At 49.4% G+C, this 7,887-nt stretch overlaps 1 protein-coding gene across 1 annotated transcript in view; it reads right to left on the bottom strand.

Annotated features, from left to right (window-relative positions):
• SNN (stannin) overlaps nt 1-6,114 on the bottom strand; it is a 42,837-nt gene extending 36,723 nt beyond the window's left edge. The window contains exon 1 of the mRNA XM_075317928.1: nt 5,988-6,114. The gene's annotated coding sequence lies outside the window, so the exon portion shown is untranslated. The remainder of the gene's footprint in view (nt 1-5,987) is intronic.
• Between the last annotated feature and the right edge of the window lie 1,773 nt (nt 6,115-7,887).

Below are 7,887 nucleotides of genomic sequence, written 5' to 3'. Positions count from 1 at the left end.
TTCTGTGCCCGTAGCGTTCTCACGTCTAGCGGGCAGCCCGAGACTGTCATAGCGGTGACGTCACGGGCTCCCGCGATACTGCTCAGAGCACGGCGGGCAATGGAAGGCAGTGACAGCGCTGACGTCAGGAGTGCAGGAGATCGTCACAGTAGGTAATGATCTCATCTAACCTCCTGACAGCAGCGCTAGTCATCCCTGCAGTGACCTGGGCTGACCTATTGATGTTAGCTCAGGGTCACTGCACTATTCTCCCAGCCGATGGGGAATGTTCTGTTCTTGATTGACTGGGACAGTGACTATGGTATGGATCGTCGTGGAACCCCCTTATTGGATTACGCCAGACCCAAATTTGATTGTTCTTTTCAATAAAATGGTGAAAGAGGGAATGTTGTGGAAAGTGTTTTTTCAAATAAAACTTTTGTTTATTTTTTTTTTTTACTGACTGGGTTAGTGATGTCTGGTATCTGATAGACGCGTGACATCACTAACCCCAGGACTTGATGCCAGGTGACATTACACATCTGGTATTCACCCCATATATTACCCCGTTTGCCACCGCAACGGGATGAGTTGGGGCAAAGCGCAAGGATTGGCACATCGAATGGATGCGCCACTTCTGGGGCGGCTGCGGCCTGCTATTTTTAGGCTGGGGAGTGTCCAATAACGGTGGACCTTCCTTGTCTGAGAATACCAGACCACAGATGTCCGCTTTACCTTAGCTGGTGATCCAATTTGGGGGGGGGACCCCACATTTTTTATTTTAAATTTAATGTAAAATAACAGCGTGGGGTGCCCTCTGTTTTGGATTACCAGCCAAGGTGAAGCTGCCAGCTGTGGTCTGAAGGCTGCAGCCGTCTGCTTTACCCTAGCTGGCTATAAAAGATATGGAGGACCCCACGTCTTTTTTTTTTTTTATTTTTTTTTTATTTGTCCGTCCGTCCATCTGTCTACCCATCCGTCCATCTATCTCTCCACCATCTATCAATTATCTATCTGTTCTCTATATTATTTATTGCTGTTAAACTATTAAAAAACGCAGGTACCAACCTGCAAAAAATCACACCAAAAACACACCAAAACGCGGTAAAAACCAATGCGTTTTTTCGGTGCGTTATTGGTGCGTTTAACGCAGGTGTGCTAGTCCTTCACTCATCAAAATTCTTAAGAAAATTTCTTGAGAAAAATCTTTTCTACTGCGCACATAGCCTAATAAATAAGGCAGTTTCCTCTTGCTTATTTTTCTTCGTCACGAATCGTGCTCTTGGTGCAATCGCAGTATGCTGCGTTTGGCAGCGAGCCTCAGCTCACAGATCCCCATACAAGTCTATGGGAGCGTGTGAAACATCAAACTGCACTCACATGTTATATGCAACTGCCGCGCGATATACGCAGAGACAGACAGCGGAGGAGATGGGAGAAAGAGCTCCCTCCAACTTCTCCGCAGCTGTGATATGATCGCAAGAGCGCATCACAGTCGCATGACCCTCGGCTGACGCACGCAGCAGAGGGTCATTAGCATATCGCTTCCGATGCTCTCACATTGGAAATGGTATGCAAGTGGAAAAGTACCCTAAGGCTCATCTTTCTCCAAAACACTAAAGAAATCTAGCCTAATCTATGCTCCCAAATCCAAAGTGCCCACCTCCCTATTGACTTTGAGCCCCAGTGTGCCTAAAACGCATTTAGCATCCACATGTTGGTCAGCACAGTAGTGAGGAGAGACCATTTAGTTACTGGGTGCATTTCTCCAGAAACACAAACTGGGCGCCGCAATGTACTGGGCGTCGCAATGTACTGGGCGCCGCAATGTACTGGGCGCCGCAATGTACTGGGCGCCGCAATGTACTGGGCGCCGCAATGTACTGGGCGCCGCAATGTACTGGGCGCCGCAATGTACTGGGCGCCGCAATGTACTGGGCGCCGCAATGTACTGGGCGCCAAGATTGCATATGTGCAATTTTTATTCTGCAACATCGCCTGCTCATTTCTGAAACTCACCCATGGAGTCAAAAGTGTCACAACACAACTGAGATGAATTCCCAGAGGGTTGTCGTTTTCTAAACGGGGGTCACTTTGGGGGATTCTTCTGTTCCAGCTCTTGGGGCTCTGCAAACTATTCTCAGGAAAATCTGTTCTGCAAAAGTTAAATAGCGCTCCTTCCTGCCTGAGCCCTTGTGAAAATCAAAAATATGGGGCTATAGAAAAAATTTTGTGGGGAAAATATTCTCATTTGCACAGCTCAACATTCTGCGAAGAATCTGGGGGTTCAAGGTGGCCACCACACCTCTAGATAAATTTCTTGAGGGGTAGTTTCCAAAATGGGGGTCACTTGGGGGGGGGGGGGGGTTCAGTTTTATATACCTCTCACTGTCACTTTAAATGTGATGTGGTTCCTACAAAAACTGGTTTTGTAACTTTTGTTGAAAAATGAGAAATTGCTGGTAAACCTTTAACTTCATAACAAAAAAAATCTCAAAAATTGCACTGATGTAAAGTAGACATATGGGAAATTTTATTTATTAATAATTTTGTGTGATAATTCACTGGTTTATGGGCATAAAAATTAAAAATTTGCAAAATGTTCCAATTTTTTGTAAAATTGTTGACTTTTACATAAATGCAAATCTTAGGCTACTTTCACACATCAGTTTTTTGGCATCAGGCACAATCCGGCGTGTGCCTGATGCAACGGATCTGGCGCAGAATATGCAAAAACAGATGCGCCGGATCCTTTTTTTTTTTACGGATCCGGTATACCAAATTCGTCAAAAACCGGATCCGGTGCATCAGTTTTTTTGCTCGATCCGTTTTTTTACAATAAATTGGAGCATGCTTCGTTTAAAAAAACGGATCCGGCGTCCGCATCCGTTTTTTGCCGTATCGCTCCCGATCTGGAATCCATAGCCTTCCATTGTAAATTGCGCCGGATCCGGCGCGATACGTTTTTTTTCCAGATACAAAAAACGTTAGATAAGACGTTCCATCTGGCCGCCGCATTGATTAATTACGCCGGATCCAACGTAAGGCCATCAGGCACAATCCGGCGCTAATACAAATCAATGGGGATAAAACTGATCCGGTGTCGGATCCGTTTTTTTATCCGATTGTGCCTGATGGAAAAAAACTGATGTGTGAAAGAAGCCTTATCGACCAAAATTTCCCACTAACTTGAAATACATGTAAAGAAAAAAAAAAGTCTCAGAATCACTGGGATCCAATTCCAGAGTTACTACCACTAAGTGACGCTGGGCAGAATGGTAAAATTTGACCTTGTCAAGAAGGTGAAAATATGCTGAGGGGTGAAGGGGTTAATGACAGCTCTGCTGTAACCTACACAGTAGGTGCAAAGATCAGTGAAGAGAGCAGGGCTGTTTGTCATTACATGTCTCATACAGAGAAAGCCAGTTTTAGGCTTTTCTTCTGGGGTGTGTGTTTTTTACCTGCATGTATCTTTCTGTTTTTGATTGAATAACTTCATGAAATAGTATAGATGCCAAGAAAACTATCTGCTCATGCCCTCTTGGGCTTAGCATAAATTATAGTCTATACAAGCCATTATCTCTGCAATGGAGATGAGAAATAAAAAAAACAATTTTATTCAGCTAATGTTGCCAATATAACCTGCTAAAACTTGCAAAGCGTCTGTTACAACAAAGTCATTAGAAAGAGGGAGATGCAATGCAGGCTTGGAAGGGGAGGTTCCAGCACGTATAGTGCAGGCAGAGCTCCTGGTCCTATTAGACATTTTGTGTAGGATGAGGGCAGATACTGAAGGACAAAAATTCACTTCTCCGTCCTAATTTAACAACAGCTCGCTCCAAACATTACAGACTAATATTTCCGTTTTGTTTTCTTTTTAATGATAAATCTATTTGTCATTAAAACCTTATAGAGATCCGCGCTGATTTCTCTTCCGCTACCTCCCTCTCTGACCCTTCTCTAATAAATGTGAACTGTGGTTGCTAGGAAACCATTTTTTCCTTTTCATACTATGACGGGGAAAGCAGCGACATTTTTAAGTAAAATGGCAGATCTAGAACAAAATCCGGTGCTAGAAGCAGCTGGAGGTGAGCGGCACAGCTCAGGGATACAGCGCCTCCGCTCACATATCCAGATTGTAACTGGATCCTGAGGAAATCTCAAATCAGACATTCCTGCCAATGCCCCCCTGAAGAAATGGGAACAATCTGGAGCCTGACGTCCAACAGGCAAGGAATCTGTAAGGACCCGATCACATTACACATCCCTGCCACACATCTCAGAGCCCGCTGACAGCTGCAGCCACTTCACAGCCTGTATATAACCTGATTATATGTGCCATGAAACGCTGCACAACACAAAGGATGGGACCTGCAGCTCAACCACAGCAACCATCAGCTCAGCACAACACCGCCGTGCCTGGAAGTGCCCAGAATATTACCACAGGGGAGAGAAAGCCGCTAATCCATCCACAAAGCACCGAAATATTCCAAGATCATTCAGACCCCCCGGGAACAAGTGTGATCCTCAACCCCGGCCAGTCACCTCACCCACCACCTTCATGGCCATTCTCACCCCCCCCCAGCACCACTGTCATTCCCACTCCCCCTCCCCACAAACACACACACCATGGCCATTCTCACTCCACCTCCCCCTAGCACCCCCATGGCCATTCTCAATTAGTCCTGCCCCCCACAAAAAGCCCATGGTCATTTTCACTACCACCACCCGTCCGCCCCCCCCCCCCCCCCCAAAAAAATAACCTCTATGGCCATTCTCACTACCCCCCCCCCCCCCCCCCGCATCCATGGACATTCTCACTACCTCTTCCACCACCTCTATGGTCATTCTGCCTACCCCCCTCTATGGTCATTCTGCCTACCCCCCCTCTATAGTCATTCCCTCTACCCCCCCCCCCACATCTATGGTCATTACCTCAACCCCCCTCCACCTCTCTATGGTCAGTCCCTCTACCTGCCCCCCACCTCTATGGTCATTCCCTCCACTCCCCCCACCTCTATGTGGTCACTCTACCCCCCCCACCTCTATGGCCATTCCCTCTACCCCCCCACCACCTCCATGGTCATTCTCTCTACCCCCCCCACCTCTATGTGGTCACTCTAGCCCCCCCCCCCCTCTATGGCCATTCCCTCTACCCCCCCCCCCCCCACCTCCATGGTCATTCTCTCTACCCCCCCACCTCCATGGTCATTCTCTCTACCCCCCCACCTCCATGGTCATTCTCTCTACCCCCCCCACCTCTATGTGGTCACTCTACCCCCCCACCTTCTATGGTCACTCTCTCAATGCCCCCCACCTCCATGGTCATTCTCTCTACCCCCCCCCCACCTCTATGTGGTCACTCTAACCCCCCCCACCTCTATGGCCATTCCCTCTACCCCCCCCACCACCTCCATGGTCATTCTCTCTACCCCCCCACCTCTATGTGGTCACTCTACCCCCCCCCCACCTCCATGGTCATTCTCTCTACCCCCCCCACCTCCATGGTCATTCTCTCTACCCCCCCCCACCTCCATGGTCATTCTCTCTACCCCCCCCCCACCTCCATGGTCATTCTCTCTACCCCCCCCCCCCCACCTCTATGTGGTCACTCTACCCCCCCCACCTCTATGGTCACTCTCTCTCCCCCCCCCATGGCCATTCACATGTAGTTTGTGGTGAGCCCCAGAAGAGAGTGATCAGTGCCCCCTATATGATGATAGCACAGTGTGTAGAGGTCTATACATGAGTTAGATCCACCATTATGGTATTGTGTGAGGTCTGCAGCCACCCTCCTGTCAGGTGATGCATGCTCCCCAGGGATGCCCCCATCACTGAGGATACTGCTCCATGGAGTAAAGCTGGCACATCGCCTCCTCAGCTGTGGCTTTCCCTGCTATGGGGCGGGCAGCTCTTCTATTGTGCCATTGTGTGCGGCTCCCGCAGCTCTGGCCGGTGTATACACACACTGTATACGTGCACGGACGATATAGAAAAGCAGCTCTCACCGTCTCCCGGTGCAGCGGAATCAGCAGGGCCGTCCTTCAGCTCTCCCGGCGGGCACCGTTCGGGCTGCAAAGCCGCATCCTCCGCGTACACACCACAACCCTGCCCGCGTTGTTCTGATTAGCATAACGATACCCCTTACTTATAGCCTATGCTGACGTCAGGAGAAACAATCCACCAATCACAGCTTAGCGACAGCTGTAGGGCGGGGGCAACGTAGCAACGGGCGAGCGAGCCCGAAATCACGTGACTGAGAGAGCACGTGACCCGAAACGAATTCGATTTGAATCGCGATTAAAGCAGAAGACAAGCGATAGTGTCTGCGATATAGATCGCCAATAGATAATATTCCAGTGAAACGTACTATATATCACACAGAATACCGTGCATACCGGAGGCTGTGACATTGTGGTGGCTTTATTCCAACATACAGTATTATTATAGTGATTGTTTGGCCATAAAAAAAGTTTTTTAAAACCAATAAATGAAAAAGAAAACAATGTTATCTAATATATAAAGCTCAGTTTATGTATGTGTGTGTGTGTGTGTATGTGTGTGTGTGTGTGTGTGTATGTGTGTGTGTGTGTGTGTGTGTGTGTGTATGTCCGCTAAAGGAATTCGAGGGGAAAGAGACAGCCAGGCAAAGAGACAGCCCAGGAAAGAGACAGCCTGGACAGAGACAGACCTGGAAAGAGACAGCCCAGGAAAGAGACAGCCCAGGAAAGAGACAGCCCTGGACAGAGACAGACCTGGAAAGAGACAGCCCAGGAAAGAGACAGCCCAGGAAAGAGACAGCCCTGGAAAGAGACAGCCCAACAAAGAGACAGACCTGGAAGAGACAGACGGGCAAAGAGACAGACCTGGAAACAGACAGACCTGGAAAGAGACAGCCCAGGAAAGAGACAGCCCAGGAAAGAGACAGCCCTGACAGAGACAGACCTGGAAAGAGACAGCCAGGAAAGAGACAGCCCAGGAAAGAGACAGCCCTGGACAGAGACAGACCTGGAAAGAGACAGCCCAGGAAAGAGACAGCCCAGGAAAGAGACAGCCCTGGAAAGAGACAGACCTGGAAAGAGACAGCCCAGGAAAGAGACAGCCCAGGAAAGAGACAGCCCAGGAAAGAGACAGCCCTGGACAGAGACAGACCTGGAAAGAGACAGCCCAGGAAAGAGACAGCCCAGGAAAGAGACAGCCCTGGACAGAGACAGACCTGGAAAGAGACAGCCCAGGAAAGAGACAGCCCAGGAAAGAGACAGCCCAGGAAAGAGACAGCCCTGGACAGAGACAGACCTGGAAAGAGACAGCCCAGGAAAGAGACAGCCCAGGAAAGAGACAGCCCTGGAAAGAGACAGCCCAGGAAAGAGACAGCCCAGGAAAGAGACAGCCCAGGAAAGAGACAGCCCTGGACAGAGACAGACCTGGAAAGAGACAGCCCAGGAAAGAGACAGCCCAGGAAAGAGACAGCCCTGGAAAGAGACAGCCCAACAAAGAGACAGACCTGGAAAGAGACAGACGGGCAAAGAGACAGACCTGGAAACAGACAGACCTGGAAAGAGACAGCCCAGGAAAGAGACAGCCCAGGAAAGAGACAGCCCTGGACAGAGACAGACCTGGAAAGAGACAGCCCAGGAAAGAGACAGCCCAGGAAAGAGACAGCCCAGGAAAGAGACAGCCCTGGACAGAGACAGACCTGGAAAGAGACAGCCCAGGAAAGAGACAGCCCAGGAAAGAGACAGCCCTGGAAAGAGACAGCCCAGGAAAGAGACAGCCCAGGAAAGAGACAGCCCAGGAAAGAGACAGCCCTGGACAGAGACAGACCTGGAAAGAGACAGCCCAGGAAAGAGACAGCCCAGGAAAGAGACAGCCCTGGACAGAGACAGACCTGGAAAGAGACAGCCCAGG

The sequence above is a fragment of the Anomaloglossus baeobatrachus genome, chromosome 7 (genome assembly GCF_048569485.1).
Source record: "Anomaloglossus baeobatrachus isolate aAnoBae1 chromosome 7, aAnoBae1.hap1, whole genome shotgun sequence".
NCBI classification, from domain to species: domain Eukaryota; kingdom Metazoa; phylum Chordata; class Amphibia; order Anura; family Aromobatidae; genus Anomaloglossus; species Anomaloglossus baeobatrachus.
The sequence above is the reverse complement of the archived record's forward strand: the minus strand, read 5'-3'. Positions and strand labels throughout refer to the sequence as shown.